Source organism: Phaenicophaeus curvirostris, chromosome 8 (assembly GCF_032191515.1).
Source record: "Phaenicophaeus curvirostris isolate KB17595 chromosome 8, BPBGC_Pcur_1.0, whole genome shotgun sequence".
NCBI lineage: Eukaryota > Metazoa > Chordata > Aves > Cuculiformes > Cuculidae > Phaenicophaeus > Phaenicophaeus curvirostris.
In genome coordinates, this window is record NC_091399.1 from 13,700,485 (window position 1) to 13,716,708 (window position 16,224).

A 16,224-nucleotide genomic window follows, 5' to 3' on the forward strand; every position below is an offset into this window, starting at 1 on the left:
CAGGAAGGTCAGGGCCAGTGGGTAAGTTCAGCCCAGGTAGTCCAGATTATTTTATTTGGAAAAACATCTTCTTGCTTTTACTCACATTGGGCTTTACCGGCACAAATGTAACAATTTCTCTGTCTGTCTACCGCTGAGCAATAAAGGCATTGCTGTGGCATCCTTTTATTGTGGTTTAAGTGTGCACAGGCTCTGCTCTGTGTAGGAGGGCAGCAGGCAGATTTTCCACCAAACTGTGTTTAAGTTGAAGGTCTCCCATCCATTGCCTCTCTAGCTGTATTTCCCAAAGCACAAACATTTTTTAATCACTTTATTATTAAAAAATATTCTTTCCAAATGAGCTCCTACAACTACTGGGTAGTACATTTTATTCAGGTTACAGTTTCAAAGCAGCAGCACTGACTTGATAAAGCGTTAAAATCAGCAGCACATCAGGCAGGGCAGCTGGTGCAGATGCTTTTTGTGTGTCAGTGTGTCCTGTGTTTTGTTGCTCTAGAAATGTCTAAGTAAGGAAAAACAGGGTGCACACCTGCACAGCTTCCTACATGACAGTGGGGACTGTTTTTCTGGTGAAAATAGAGCACCTTTAAAATGGAGTGAAGTCTATCATGCTGAGAAAGAGTAGTGGGCTCGTGTCAGCATTAATATCAAAAGGTCTTTGGGCATAAATGAAGATGTATGCAGTGAAAATCATCACATTTCTTGAAATCATGGCCTCGTCTCCCTGAATTCAACAATGTTTGCGTATGCTAAAAGAAAACCAGTTATAATCTTTTTACTGAAGTTGTAACTCAGTCTGCAAACTAGGGTTCTCACTACAGCATTTCCTGATGGTGACATTCTCGCTCTGTTGACATCAGTGCAGTTGGCCTCAGCAGCCTGAATTTTACCCAGAAGCCTGAAAAATATGGGAACAAATAGGTAAGCAAAGATAAATAGATATGAAAACATTGCCAGAGGCGGGTTACTGCCATACTGTCTGAGTGAGCTTGTTGACTGCTGGCCAAGTCTGTTGACACAACTCCAACTTCTGCTGGCATAGCAGTCTGCCTACTCTGTATTGAACACCTATCAGTAAACCAAATCATATTTTTTTTCCGAAATTTGGCTTGTGTCTCAATATAAGTTTTTATGTTTCCAATTATAGTTGATTTAGCATTCAGACAGCTACTGTGATCTGTATATTTAATTATTCTTTTTTCTAAATATCCCTTCAACTCCCAGGAGAAAAATTAACAAAAACAAATGTATCCCCTTTTTTCACTACCAATATGATAGATCAGGTAGAGTAAATAATAAAAAAGAAGTGGAAAAAAGTCTCTAGAACTTCAAAGTTTATTTAGAACTTGACTGTCAGTATGGTTATGATTATTTTCTATTCTTTGATGTGTGGTGTGTTCACCCCAGCCAGCCAGTAAAGCCCCCAGCCAGTGAGTAAATTGTCACCCAGCAGATTGCTCACTCATTCACAGAGTCATAGGGGAGAGCATCAGAAGAGCAAAAGCAAGAAAACTTGGGGGTCAAGGTAAAAACAACTTAAAAAATTGAGGAAGGAGTGGGGGGAGATGAAGTGCTGCAAAAGCAGTCAAGCAGTTACTAATTTGGAAATACCAAATCCCTAGTTTTATTGCTAAGCCTGGCATTCTGTGGCATACAATTTCCCTTTGGTCTGTCCACACTGTTGTCCTGGCTGTGTCCCCTCCCAGCCTCTTGCCCACCCCATTGTGCACCCTGGAGGGGCAGAGTGAGGAAAAAAAGAAAGCTTTGATACCCTGCATCTGCTCTTCAGCAACGCTGAAAATGTCAGTGTGCTATCACACAATTTTAGTCACAAGCCCACAATGTACTTGCTGTGACGAAACAATTAACCCCATCCCAGCCAGACCCAGCACACCATGTTTTGTTTAAAATAATGTTTCATCTTTTAAAATTATTTTTATTTTTTTCCCCTCATTGCAGTGATTTTCAAGCTTCTTTCCCACTCTTCAGCACAAAGAACTCATCTCTTCCCTTATTACATCCTCAGAATAATCTTTAATGTTGCTGCCTTCCCCCAAAGAAGTTTGCAGCCTCACCAAGTGTACGTGTGCAGGCAGGCGGGGAGGGGAAGGGAAGTGGCGAATCTGTGAGTATATTTTGAACTATGTAGGCTAACCAACAACTCACATCCATGTCACAGCTCAGCATTCACTTGAAGAAAACCAAGTGTAGTACATCAGAAAACTTCAGTGCTGTTTCAAATTACCAAGATTAAAAAAAGATATCATGAAGAAAATAGTTCAACTTTGCAGCCTAGAGAGGCTGAACCTGTAGTCCTCTGTACTGTGCTTATGTGCTGCTGCTTCGTGTCAGTTCAAGGTCATTTAACCAATTTACTGACCTGTGACAAAATCTTAATTTTCTACTCGGGCATTTCATTGTGTCTCTTTCCAGCTTTCAAAGTGAATGAAAGAGTAAGAAGAGTTTTCATTCTTCTAGTGAAAATACCATTTTTTTTTCTTCATAAAGCAAATGATTATTTGGAATGGTAAGGGAGCAAACCCGAGATGTAAAAATGACAAATACTGGCAATCTTTATTTAAGATCATAGTAGATCCTACCTTAGCTAAGCTAGTCCCTGTAAAATATTCTTGTTACAATTATGAAGGTGATGGGGATGTTTTTCTTTTTATTTTATGACCTGCTTTTGAACTAGTGTTCCTAAAACTAGGAACGAGTACATGCACTTGTACACGTATGTGCACACAAGCACGTGTTTGTGCATTAAGACTTAAAATCTCTATTTCTTCACTTTCCAGTGCCTTCTAGGATTTTTGTTTTAAGAAAAAAAATCATACTTACCCTCACTTCATAAAAGAAATCAGAAAATTAACTAATTTTAGCCTATTCACCACTTTATGTAACATCTCTGGTATTTCTGTTCTCTGTTTCTCTTGCTCCTCATGTGGCTGCAAGAGTAGCAAGTCTTGCATGTCAGGCAGTTCGTTGTCTTAGAGGGGGAAGGACTCGTCCTCTGAAGCCTCTTCCAGGCAGTAAACACAATTTTTTTTCTCTACCTTTTTTTTGCCAATCTGTCAGTAACTCATAGGATTTTGAGTTTTGCTTTGCAGAAAGCAATTCTGCTGATAAGGATCTCTGTATGCTTTATGTAAAACATTTGTTCCTCTTATAGATGTGGGAAAAAGGTTGAAATTCAACATTAGTGATTGTCGAAACACTTCACTTCTAAGTAATTTCAGAGCTTAGCTAAATAAGCACAGCTATAGCACATTGAATGTGTCCTGGCTTATAATGTCAGATCTCTTTAAAAGCTGGTTGATTTATGCTGCTGCATGCGAAGTGTAATAAAATGCCAGCATGTCTGTGTGCAGCACACTTCATGTTTTCCTACTGTGAGGAGTTTTCCTATTTTATCTGACAAGGAAACATATCTGAGGTCTTCTTCATAGCTTTTTCTTATATTTGCAGGGGTGCCACTGCAAGGATCTCATCAAATTGTTTTCTCCAAGCCAGCTTTGATGAATATTTTGTGGAAGGACATAATGTGTCCAACAACCAATCAGTGTTTCTAACCCAGGACTATCATTTTTAAAGCATTACTTCATGCCTATAGTACTCTCTAAGATGCAGTTACTAAGGCAGAACTTGTGAAGGAAAATGTGGGAACTGCAGTCGGAGGCTTTGAGCTAGCTAATGCCTGCAGCTGACAGAAAAGCAGCACTGCACGAGGGTGTGAGGCTTTCCACATTGCAGGAAGCTGTTGCCACCAGATCCAAAGGCCACCACATAGATTATCTCCTCTTGGTTACACATGGGAGACAACCAGTTCCACATTAAAGCCTGGGCGTCAGCAAAGCTCCCCTTCTCCTTGTGCCTCCCACAGGGCTGTTGCTGGACACCCAGACAGTCATGCAGTGAGCTGCCATCCTGCTAACCCATGAGGGAGCAAGACATGGGATAACGGGTCTGGCTTGAGTTAGTGAGTTCGATAGGAAGATGAAATTGGTGGGAGCTAGCTGCAGAGAAGCTGGGGCCCTCATAGCAACTTCTCAGAGGAAGAGCGATACTTGTATCTAAGCTTCGTTTTTGGCACCGTGTTTTTTGAGATTGCTCTTTGCGTGGGATGGAAAATAACAGCAGTGGTGATCCAGACATAGGTCAAAGACTATGTGTATTTTTGTCCTGAAAGTACAACAGGCTGAAAAGATGCATTTCTGACAGGAACTATGCTTTTAATGGTGGGTCTTGGAGCAGAGGCCACCACAAAAGGGCTCATAGTGTGTCTCACTCACAGCTCCTGTGTGGAGATGTTTTGAAGTCAACACAAGTGCAAGGTGAATGACATTAAAGAAAAATAATTTAAATATAAAATGGAATATTGTTAACTTATATGGTTAACATTAATATGATTTTTTTCTCTAGTTAATATATATTTCAGACAGAAGCTGCTAGAAATGAAAATACAGACAAAGTATTATCAATTATTTCATTATTATTGAAGAAATTATTATAGGACTGAATAGCTGTCTAATTTAGCTGTAAGAAGATGAATTAGGCAGCTGCTGGAGAAAGAATTGGGATTAGACTCCTATGAATGCAGGAAATAATTCTCTATTTCTGTCTGAGGATATTGTGAATATTTGCATTGCACTTTTTTTGATGCTATGGGTAACAGAAGAAGCGGCGTGGATTACATGTCTTATAGAGCATGGTACAGGCTATAATAGAAGTGTCTCAAAAGAAAAAAAGTCATTGCTTTGAGAAACCTCAAAAGATACATTAAAAAAAGAAGCCTCATGCTTATGGTAAGGTAACCCTTGATAAAGGGCTACACAGCATTGGCTCTCAAAACCCTCTTGAAATTAAATTAAATCCATTGAAGTTCTTAGTAAAGACCTAACAAGTAATAGCTTTTATTCTGTCAGTGTGCCCTATCGGGTCTTTTCCTTCCAAGCTACCTGAGATCCTTTTCTTAATAGCAGAAGTGATTGTAGAAATGTCTCCTAGAATTCAGAATATTACATTAGTTCAGCTGTCCATTCCACTATTCCAACTTTTTTTAGGTAGGGGTGAATGCTTTATGCCAGACTACTGAGAATATCAGAAATTATTCTTTTTCTACCTCTTTTTGGCCACTTGTTTCCTCCTTGCCTCCAGAAAAAAACCCCAACTCTGGCTTGATGAAATAACCTGTGATAGTATGGAGAGGAGTGCCTATATTTTGTAGGTGCCAGTGGCTTCCTCTAAGCGCTGGCAGTTCAGCCTCATGTCTAGTCTGACATTCAGGCAGGCTTCTGCATCAACCTGCATGCGCAGCACTGCCAACTCGCTTGCTCGCTCCTATGGCTCTGTTTTTATGACTCTCATCTAGGAAGAAGAGGGATAGAAGTGGTGATAGATACGTTTTCCCCTTGTGAGCTCCAGTATGGTGAAGGGGGAAGCACTCACTCGTGTACATCAAATAACTGCACTGTGTTACAGTGTCAAGCTTTTTGGATGTTGTGCAAACTGACTAATAGCAACAGGTATTTTTCATAATGTGCACACTATGTCCTAAATACTGCAGGAAAAAACCCAGGAATATATGTTATGACACTGGGGACTGCTTTGAAGCATTACAGGTAGAATACTGTATTTTCCCTGTAATTTCCCAGTATAAATTACCTCCTCTCATTGTAATGTCTTTGATATCAGTGTTTTCTCCTGACCCTCTCACATTTCTGTTTTTGCAGTTCTGCAGAATGTGGAATGCTTGTTATCACAGCAGTCATGATACCGAAGAAATAACAAGGCTCTACAGCATAGAAAGTTGTGTCAATAGGTATGTGAATTAAAGGGTGGGAGGTAAACTAGTGGTAAGAATTTCAGAAGCCTGACACTTTACAGTAACTTTGACTTCCTCTCTCTATTTTTGCTGTTTTGAAGTTTGCAGATTAAAAATACAAAGGGATGACTTGGTTATGGGAACTTTCTCCCTCCCCAGACAGCATCTGATAAGCTTGTTGCCAATAAACTAAATGTCTGTGTGAAATTGTATTTGTGCCTATCACTAGATTTATGTTGTGTTATTATTGGGCTCACAAATCTTAATAACATCTTAGTACATTCCCTTGTCAAAGAATCTATGTTTATTTTAGAAAACTGACCTGAAAAATAATTTTGCAGGAGGAAATTTGAGAGTTCTCTACAGGAACATAACTTGGGCATATTGAGTCCTGCTGATATTTGAGAATAAAGACGCTTTAATTCCTCATCTTCTAGCAGTCTGCATGAGCTCCCTAGGAGCAGATTAGTGGTGAGGCATCCTCAGCTTCCAGAGGCTAGAACTACGGGTACTATGAAACGACAGGACCTCTACTACACAGCCTACAGACAGCCCATCTGTGTCCTGGTCTAGAGAGGATGTGGGGATGACCCAGTCCTTTCCTATACTGCATGATGTCTTTCAAGGTTGCCTAACAGCTGTAGGCAGCAGTGGGCAACAAGCAGTGCATCCATGTTACTTTAATGGGTGAAGTTTCATTTCTAGCATTCATTCAAGGGATGTGAAGGGGGAAAACTGCTGCCTAGATCTAGGCTCTAAATACTTCCTAGAGCTAGAGTTCTCTAGCTTGCACTAATACCCAAATGGGAAAATGGTGTGGCCCCAGAGGCTGTATTTCCTGCTATGAATCACCAAGAGCTCAGTTAAATGTTTTCAGGCCTATGGTTTTCAGTAATGTTACTAAATCACAGCTCCTGCACAAAAGAGTGGCAGGCTTTAAAGCCTAGGAAATGGCTGGAAGGTTTCATTGCATTTACTGCATTGATTACACAGACTCCTAATGCTCACAGTTTTAGTAGCTGGTGAGTAGCAGGAGGCTCTGCCTTTGGAGGAAATCCTCACTTTAAAAAAAAAAAGTTTCAAAGCACAAAAATTTCAGATTCTCATAAGAATGGAATTATGGGGGAGAAAGGGGGAGGAGAAGACAGTGTCACTCCAAAATAGCATAAATGACTGTCCATAGACTGTTCCTTCCAGAGGGATATTTTGTTCTTGTTGTTTGTTTTGCAGTGAAATACCACAAAAATGGATTTTCCAACAGTTTCAGTATGAAGCACACATAGGTCTCTATCAGTGATTGGTACTGACATTAAAGATCGCTTTACTTATCTTTAATCTCCCTAAAATTTGATTATTGTATTGGGCTGTTATCTTAAATCATATACCAGGTTTAAGAGATTAGTTTTGAAAGATTTTTTTTTCCCTACTGCATAGTTTTCAATACCTTGAAGTTCCTCTGCTGTCCTTGTGTTATCATCTATGGTATCAGATTTGTAAAATAATGGTATCAGAAATATATACTTATATTTTTGGAAACAAAAAAGTTACTGGAAATCTTTTGATCTCCAAAACATCATATCGAACAGAGGAAATATCTGAATCTATCTATGCAAAACCAAAAAGAGATATTGACATTTAAGACAAGAAAATTAAAAGCGTAGTATTAATTATGGAGGACTGTCTCAAAATAAAAAAGGTGCACCAAATGCACATCATGCACAATTCTGCAAAATGCTTTCCGTTATAGCTCTATATGCAATTCTAGACATTCTAGATATTAAAAGAAAGCCTGATGATTTATTGATTCATAACAATCAGAATTCCCTATCCAACTGTCCACAAGAAGAAATTTAACTTTAGAGTCCTAGTCCATTTCAGAGATAATTGTTCTCTGCATAATTAACAAGGTAGGAGACATTGATATATGTAATAATCCCTTCTATGTAGATATTTGCAAATACAGAACCTTGATATTTTTTCATAGTGTTTCTATGCTGGGCATGATGGGTAGGAAAATGGATTCTTGTATTTTTGTTCTTCAAATATACAACAGGACTTTAGAAAGTATGACATATTCAGTTACTTTAATTGATTTAGTGGGAACTAGCTGATGGTTTGTAGTATTTTTAAATTGTTTAAGAAAGTTTTAGAAATTAATTACATTTTTAATTAATTAAAATTTCATAGTTACTGAAGGAGGGGAATGGGAATGAGTGCAGATGTTTGGTAGACTTATCTTACTTTTTAGGTGTTCTTGCCACATTGGAAAGCATTGCTAGATTAAAATATAAAACATCTTATTGTGTGTACGCTGAACAATGTAACTGTGTTTACTGTAGTGGGGAGAGATTCCTGTGATTAAATCTAGAGAGCTGCTGTACAAAAACAGCAGACACTTGTTCTACCATGTTATGCAGTGTGGAATTTCTTCAGTCCTTACTGGTAGTTGCGGCTCAGGGAAAAATCTTCTGTGGAAGCGTGTTGGCTTCTGTGTGTGCACATGCATGACATGTTGATGAAAAACTACCCATTCTGCTCTGCGCTGATAAAATGAAGTCTCTCCCTTTCTCCTGGAAGCACCTTAAGACTAATTCCAGAGATAATGAGGAACATAAATGTGAGATGCAGAAGGCAGAAGCATTAAGGTGTAAACCAGAAGGGTGGGGGGGGAAGTGTTTTTAAAGGAAAAACCAAAAATAAATGCAATGATGACTTTGAACTGCCTAACTAGACACGATTGCTTATATTTCATTTTTTCTACACTCTTCTTCCTGAAATATAGTTTTAATATGTTGACCAAGATGATTTGAAACATGCATCACTAAAAGATGATAGAATACTATCTCAGATAACTATTAGCTAATACCAAACAGTATGTAGGTTTCAATGTGTTATGAATAAAAATAAGAAGTTGTAGGCTTTTTAATCTGGATAGCTGTATTTGGAATCAAGTTTGTGTGTATACATGTGCAAATATGTGTCTGCACAGACTCATATATAATTATATTATATTATTATATTATATAATTATCAACAATAGCATGAAAATTTCAAAGCTGCTCAAATACACTGTAACAGATCTCTAGTGCTTATTGGGTGCATTTTAAATGCAGTTTTTCTTTCCATATGGACTGCATTTTCAAGCTCCTTTTCTTTCTGCCCTTCACCTCACTAGAGTATTCATTTTCTTAGTGCAAAATACCAGCAGGAGGTCTGTAAAATGACCTTTTTTTTTTTTCTTAGTAAGGACTACAGGATTTGGCCTATAGTTTTACTGTAGATGAAAGAAATAATGGATTTCTTTGAAAACACAAGGAATATCAGGACCATTTTGTTCAATGCTACACCACTGTTTCCAGTAATTGCCTTGTACAGTTTGCAAGTCTTTCCACTTTATGTAAATACATTAACTTCTGAAAAAATCCCTTATAGCTGTGAGGTGGGGCCTTTTGAAGGAGACGTTCTTTTGAAGGTTCATAGGTCTTTTAAACACACATCTTTTCTTCAAAGTAAATCTTGTAGACTCCCTGTCACAAATCTTTCTTGTTAGGAATTCTGCTTGAAGAACTGTTTGAATTTCAATATTTGGTATTTCAAACAAATACATCTAATGCGTCAATACATTTTTCTTATGGTCAGTCAGTGGCCCTAAATAAGAAAGAGAATCTCTGGTAATTTGAAATGTATTCCTACCAACACTTTGAAGACAAAAAAAAAAGTAAATATCTGAGTTTTTTATAGTTATGCCTGGAAATTAAGAAAGGGAAAGTAACTGTGAAGTAAATGTTCAAATTTTCAAGCTGCTGTGAAAACCAAGGAAGACTCTGGTCCCACAACTCCCCCCCAAATTCCAGAAACTAACTCCTTACTCCTTTCCCAAACACTTGGTGAAACTTTTTATAAATATGAACCTGAAATGGTGTTACAGCATGACTTGGGCTAGCAAAGCTCTCAGGACATCACTGAATTATAACACCCCTTGGGACTTCCCAAACGCCTGTAAAACCAAGTGTGAAGTATGACAACCTGACATGTAGGTGGAGTTGGATATGGTTAAGCCTATTGTATGGCTGCTTGTGCTTTCTCTGCTGAGATTATTACCAGCATCTTGCTTACATCTGCAGTGCTCTGAGTGATCGCTACTTCTTATTTCATGATCTACTTTTCTCCTCTGCTTTTCTCCTTCCCACACACATTTGCATTGTTTGTCCAGAACATGTGCTGCATGGAGCTGGATTATTCAAGGTTTGCATTTCCCTGAAGAGTAGTATGGTTAGGGGATATCTGGCAAAAAAAAGAAAGATGCTGTACTTGTCCACAGCTTAGGAGAAGGACAATATAGATGTCTGTATTAGTAATATACTATGTCTTCCAAAGATGAAAATGTTCAAAGTATTCTAAAGAGTGTTGCAGGAATGGCCATAAAGCAACAGCCATGGCTTTCTAAACACAGAAAATCCAACCTCACAATTGAGTAGCTAGGTAAGGGAAGAAGGAGATAATTAGCAATTTTGTACACAATTGGAAGATTTAAATTTGTGGTTAAAATACAAGCTAAAACACAATGAGACATAATGCACATCCCATTGCATGTATTGCTGAGAAGGGGTATCAGGGAGGGCTATCTAATGGAGCATTTTGTTCCATACAATGTGTTCAAGTCCTGTCTTGTCAAATGGAAGCCCTCAACAAGCTGAAAGGATGGCCAGAGGCCAGGCAGAGGGAGAGATGTGCTTTCAGCACATGGACTGGACAGAATTTCAAATTTCTGCACACTTCTGCAACCCCTCCAGTGCCCCAGAGCAGGATTCGTTGGTCCTGCAGGAGCCGGGAGTCAGTGTCAAGTATGCTTTAGTTCAGTGCAAACTTCAAATCACCCAATGTATCATGACAAAAGCTAAGAAACCAGCTTATCAATTTAGAACAACCTGAAGCAACTGACTGAAAAAGTTTTGCTGAATCTTTAAAGCAGTCCTTAGGTGAGAATTTGGGTAGTGGTTATCTGTGACTGTACTTTTCTCCTTCCAACAGGAAAGTGCTGGCTTCTGTGGCACCTCAAATACAAAGCCAGACTGGTGACAAGGAGCTCAGTACCTGTGATGTACAAAATGACATCTGAGATATTAATTAGATCATCCCCAAAGGACCTGCCTTTTCATCCAAACTGTTGAAAGTTAAGAAACCGTGTGCTGACAGAAGAGATTTCAGTATCTTAAGCTGAGTCTGGGGACTGAGGGGATGGATATCAACACTGCTGTTTTCAGCTTCCAGAGTAATTCTTAACTTCAGGGACTTGCAGTGGACTGCATCAAAATGTCTGAGCTCATCTCCAGAAGGTCTGTCTTCCAAGAGATCTACCAAGGACAACAAGAGTGACATCGTGGCTTCATTGATATAGCTTTGATTTTGCTTAGCTGGAAAAGAAGGTTCTATTCAAGACCTTGGTTATGAATTTTGCCACTCTGCCCCACTGCAGGGCAGGAACCAGAAAGTGAAACCAGCTTGGAAAGCTGAGAGCAGCATCGCTTTGCAGGCCAGGCTAAGGCAAAACCAAAAAGCAGCAGTTGGGAGTTTTCATTGTTTTTCAGTTGTTTCAATTTCAGTTGTAGCTTTTTTTGCACTAATGGTCTTATCTGACAGTTTTGAAAAGACTGTTGCTGATCTTTCATGGCGTACTTGACACTAAATGTATTAAAGGATTCTGAAGTTGTGGTAAAACAAAACTTGCTTCCAGTAAGTGAACTATCGATGAAAATATAAAAAGTAATATCAGCAGTAAAGTAGCTAAAGTGGGTATTGGATTCAAGACAGATAATCTGACAGGACTTTAAGGTTTTGTTTTTCCTTTTGAGATTTTACTTGATCAATAAGCAATTTTAAGAGGTTTTTGAAGATTGTAGATAATTTATGGAATGAGTTTTACACAATTTAACTATTATAGATAATGTAAAGCAAAATATTTTTTTCTTAATTAATTTGAACGTTAATGGAAGCATAAAACACTTCAGGTAAATAAGTAAAGATGCATGACCTTCAAAGAATTCATGTGGTTGGATGATTGTACGGGGAAAATATGCATTTTCAACCTGCTCGACTTTACAACACTGAGTTAGGACATATATGAAAAGAAGACTTTCTCAAAACCAGCTTTTCTACTTCCCATTACCTCTTGGAGCAGAGCACAGGCTGCTCTGGAAACTGCAGAGAAAAGTTCTTCCCACCTCATTTTGGCACTTCTCTTTTCTCAGCCTGCTTGTCTTCCTCATTTAAAAAAAAGCGAATAAGACTGAACTCCCCACCTTGCCCCAGACTTCCCAAGTTCAAGGATTTGATTGAGGCAGGACTGGTATTTGGCACTCTCACTGTCCGAATATTGTGGTAGTATGTGATATATGTTATTTCCAGCTAGAAGGAAGTGTAAGTCTGACCTTAAACTTTTAAGGTCTAAGAAGGTGAGCTATCTGTGAACAGCAGTGTGAGAGTTTAGATGTTGGTAGATATTTTTTTCAGGCTAATCTGAGAAACTTTGAGAAAGGAAGGTTCCAAGAGCAAGGAATATCACAAAGGATTTTCTGGGTCAAAGACAGTGGAAGGTATGCTGGTCTTATTTACTTCACTATCATCATCTGTCTTTAAATAATGTTCCTGGTTAAAGTAGAAGGAGGAAAGGAAAATGAACAAATTCTTTGCTTTTCTTAGGAAATCTCCGATGTGAATCTGTATTTTTCCATAGTAGATGATCTTTTCCACCTAAAATGGCAGTGTGCTGGATGAAGGGGTAAAATCTGCCAGAAAATTTACCCCTCCGGAATGCGTCTCCCTTGATCAGTATGGGGCAACTTGCTGAACATTGGCAAACTTGAAAATAAAGCTGGGATGTCAAACTGAAATAAGGTTGATATCTTTCTCAGTATACCTTTGTCTGAAGGAAAACCTTTTTTTTTTTTTTCTCTCAAGTTTACTGGCTGGATAGAATGACTTTACTCTAGAAACTGGCAAGGTTTAGCTGACAAGTTTTTCTTGGTTCACAGAAGCCAGTTTTAAATAATACCTCCTTATTTTACCCAGAATTACATAAACCTCCTGATGGATCTTCTTAGGAGAAGAAGACAACAGACAGAGCCTCTTGACGAATAATTGTTACATGGAGTTTCATCTTCTGTGATATTTCTTAGCTTATTACCGATAGGAAATAACACTTGCTACAGGGCAAAAAGAGGATGTGCAAATATTTTATGCTGATCTTGAGATGGGGAAAGTGCATTAACTCAGTTAGTATGTCACCCTGAGCTAGATATCGGAAAAATTCTTGCTATAACAGATTTTATATTGCTATGTATTTATATTACCACTTTTAAAAACAAACTGAAGAAACAGTAGTGATTCTAGGCTTTTTGTTGTTGTTGTTATGGAGACTAGATTTTTGGCACACAGCACAAATCATAAAATTAGCTGTTGTGAAATTGTGGTATTTCTTTTTGAGACAATTGAAAGGCTATTTTTACCTGAAATATAGGAATCTGATACTGTTTTACTCCTGTTGTGATTCAGTTTACATACTCTGAGAATTCCAGGTGTTTTGGGAATATCATAGCATAGACTGTTTCAGCATGATAGATCACATAGTTTCCCTCCTTTTCCTCCGCCAGCCTCACCTGGCTGTTTTTGGCTATTCCATTGCATTGTATCTTTGTGTGTTTATTACAAAATATCCTACAGTGAAACAGAATAAGCTATAAAACAAAAGTCACGGAAAAAATATTTTCCTTTCAGACTGTTTAATTTCTCTGTCTTTTCTCTTCACTGTCTTTAAATCAATCAAGTATTTACTTGGCTTTGTGTCACAATTTGCATCTTGCACAAGAGCCTACTGTTTACCTGTCTTACTTTAAAAGTGTGCATTTCCAATGTTTCTGTACCTCTGTTAGCTGACTCTAATTATGCCCATTAACAAGAAGTGAAAGAGAAGCTTTTGAACTTGCATAAATGACTTCATATAGCATTCGTTAGAATAATTTCAATGAAATGGAAATGCTTAATTGAGTTTTTCTCACTTCTGCTCAGATTTACCTTGAGGAATTTTCACTCAGACCAGACACCAATCTACCCAACTATGTCAATTTTCACTGAACTTTGTGAATAATATAGAAGTTTGGAAAAGGCCAAATGAATATGTGATCTAAAAATAGCCAGTGATCAGCCAGGCTCTCTTAAATTTGGTAGGTCCTAACTACAGATCTCATTTTTCCTGAATAACTTAGTATTGTCTTCAGTTTCTCTCTTCCATTGTCATTTTTAATCTGCAGCAAGTGTTTTCTGTGTCCCAGGACAAATTACATTCTTGATTAAAAGAAAGGATAAAATCACTATGGAGGTAGCAGAGAAAATGAGAAGGTTGGTAGTTTGTTAAGTTTGGATTTAGTGTAACTATTATTGGGAACAAGTAATCAATTTGAAATAGTTTGAGCAAGAAGTATTGTTAACACGCAGCAAGTAACCTTCTTTGCATGCTGCTGTAATGCATCTCAAGTATTTTTCACTTCTGTCCTCCACCCTTCCCCCATTTCTTACCTGCATTGTGGGTTTTTTTTCAATACTGACGCCTTTTATGTCAGACAAGGAAAAGGAGTGGTAATGTCAGATCTTTCAGCACTTCTAGATATTTCTAGATTTTCAGAAGACTGAATAGGAAGTGTTTCTGGGGCAATACTTAAAAAATATATTTCAAAAGTGTATGTTCCAGGATGTAGCTTTATGGGATTTTCAATGTTGCAGAAGCCTTTTTGTGCTACAGAAACTTCTTAGAAAATTTTGTCTCCACTTATAGTGAACAATTTGTCAATGTCTCCTTCCGGTTTTTGTAATTCTTTTTCTTTAAAGAAGCTTTGAATTTACTGCATGTGCCAATGACTTTGTTGTTTTTATAGTGTGAGAATAAACAAAGATAACCACCATATCTTTAGACAGACTTTTTCTGAGTTATCAGCATTATAAACTTGCCACATTTGAAGATGGCTTACTCTGTGAAACTTGCGTGTGTGAAACTTATAAATTGAGGAGCTTAAAGGCAAGAAAACTGATGGAGGTAGATGTGATGTGCAAGCTAAGTCTGTGGAATCATTTTAGTTCCCTAACTGTTTCTAGTTCAAAGATGGGTATTATGAGTTAACATTATAGAGGTTTTCTGGACTTCTTTGGCTTTATAGTAGTAGTTTCTTGACAAGCCACTGAGGAAGAAGTAATGCCTGCCACATGCTTATCTTTGGAGACATCTATCTAACCTATTTGGACAGCCCCAGAGAGAAAATTCATGTCAAAATGTGGGGAAGGGTAAGAGATGGGCTATCAGAAGATGATCGACAGCATCACTGTAAGCAGACCAGCCTTCTAGGTAAATACATATGGTTTATGCTTGTACATACTTTGCTTGGAGACGTATTTTGCTTCTGTACCATAATGACTACAATCATCTATGGGAACAGATTTCCATCCAAAAAGAATCATATTCTGGATGTTAGGAAAGCATTTAGTATCAAGATATCCAGTATCTTCCTGAAAAAATGAACACAAATTCTCTTGGATATAAGCAGTGTCGTCTGGCAGCAAGATACTGGGAAGGCTTGCAGACCACAGCTAATAGTGTAAGGCAATGAATATGGCATCCTAGGTGGAAAGCAGAACACAGTGCTAGAAGCAAACAACATGTAAGTTAATATCTCAGAAGATACCTACTTGGGAAAACCTGAAAATGGATAGAGTACTCAGAGGAAGCAAACTTGTTTACTCATTTACAGCATAGACTAACCAGCAGTTAACTCACAAGTACCATACTGTAGAAAGACAGCCCAAAATCACAGGTTTAGCCCACCCTGGCACCGGTCCTGGCTTGATTCAGTTTAAGTTGTACTTTAAAGAAAAACAACCCACCAACTCACCTTGTTTGGTTATTTCAAACACTAGCTTCACAGTAAACAGAGATGTCCAAGTATGCTACAGAGCACACAGGAAACAATGTCAAAGAGATAAGGTAGTGTCCAATGAATTACAATGACATAAGCGAGTGCTATTTTGAAACCAGGATGGAAATACTTCGGGAAAGATTTTTTTCTGTAGGCATTTTCTCCTTTTTTTGCATAGGCATTTTTTGTGTTGACTTGTGTTACTATTGCTTGACTCATGTTCTGTCAGGACTTCTGCAAATATGGCATAATTATGACTGTGTAGTGCACGTGAGACAGCATTTACTGCAGATTGTCATATAGTTGTGTACAACTTGGGACAACGAACTAGCAGTCACAGATTAGCTAATATGAAGCAATCAGCAAGCAAGCAACTAGTTCTGCCAAAGGCAGTGTGGATTTGGTGAAGCTAATAGGGGGAATCCTGCACAGAGGGAGCTT

General features: G+C 38.2%; 1 long non-coding RNA gene across 1 annotated transcript in view; it reads left to right on the forward strand.

Moving 5' to 3' along the window:
• Positions 1-6,297, forward strand: part of LOC138723481 (uncharacterized) — a 56,287-nt gene extending 49,990 nt beyond the window's left edge. The window contains exons 2-3 of the long non-coding RNA XR_011337877.1: positions 5,733-5,821; positions 6,138-6,297. This is a non-coding gene — a long non-coding RNA (uncharacterized lncRNA). The remainder of the gene's footprint in view (positions 1-5,732; positions 5,822-6,137) is intronic.
• The last annotated feature ends 9,927 nt before the right edge of the window (positions 6,298-16,224 follow it).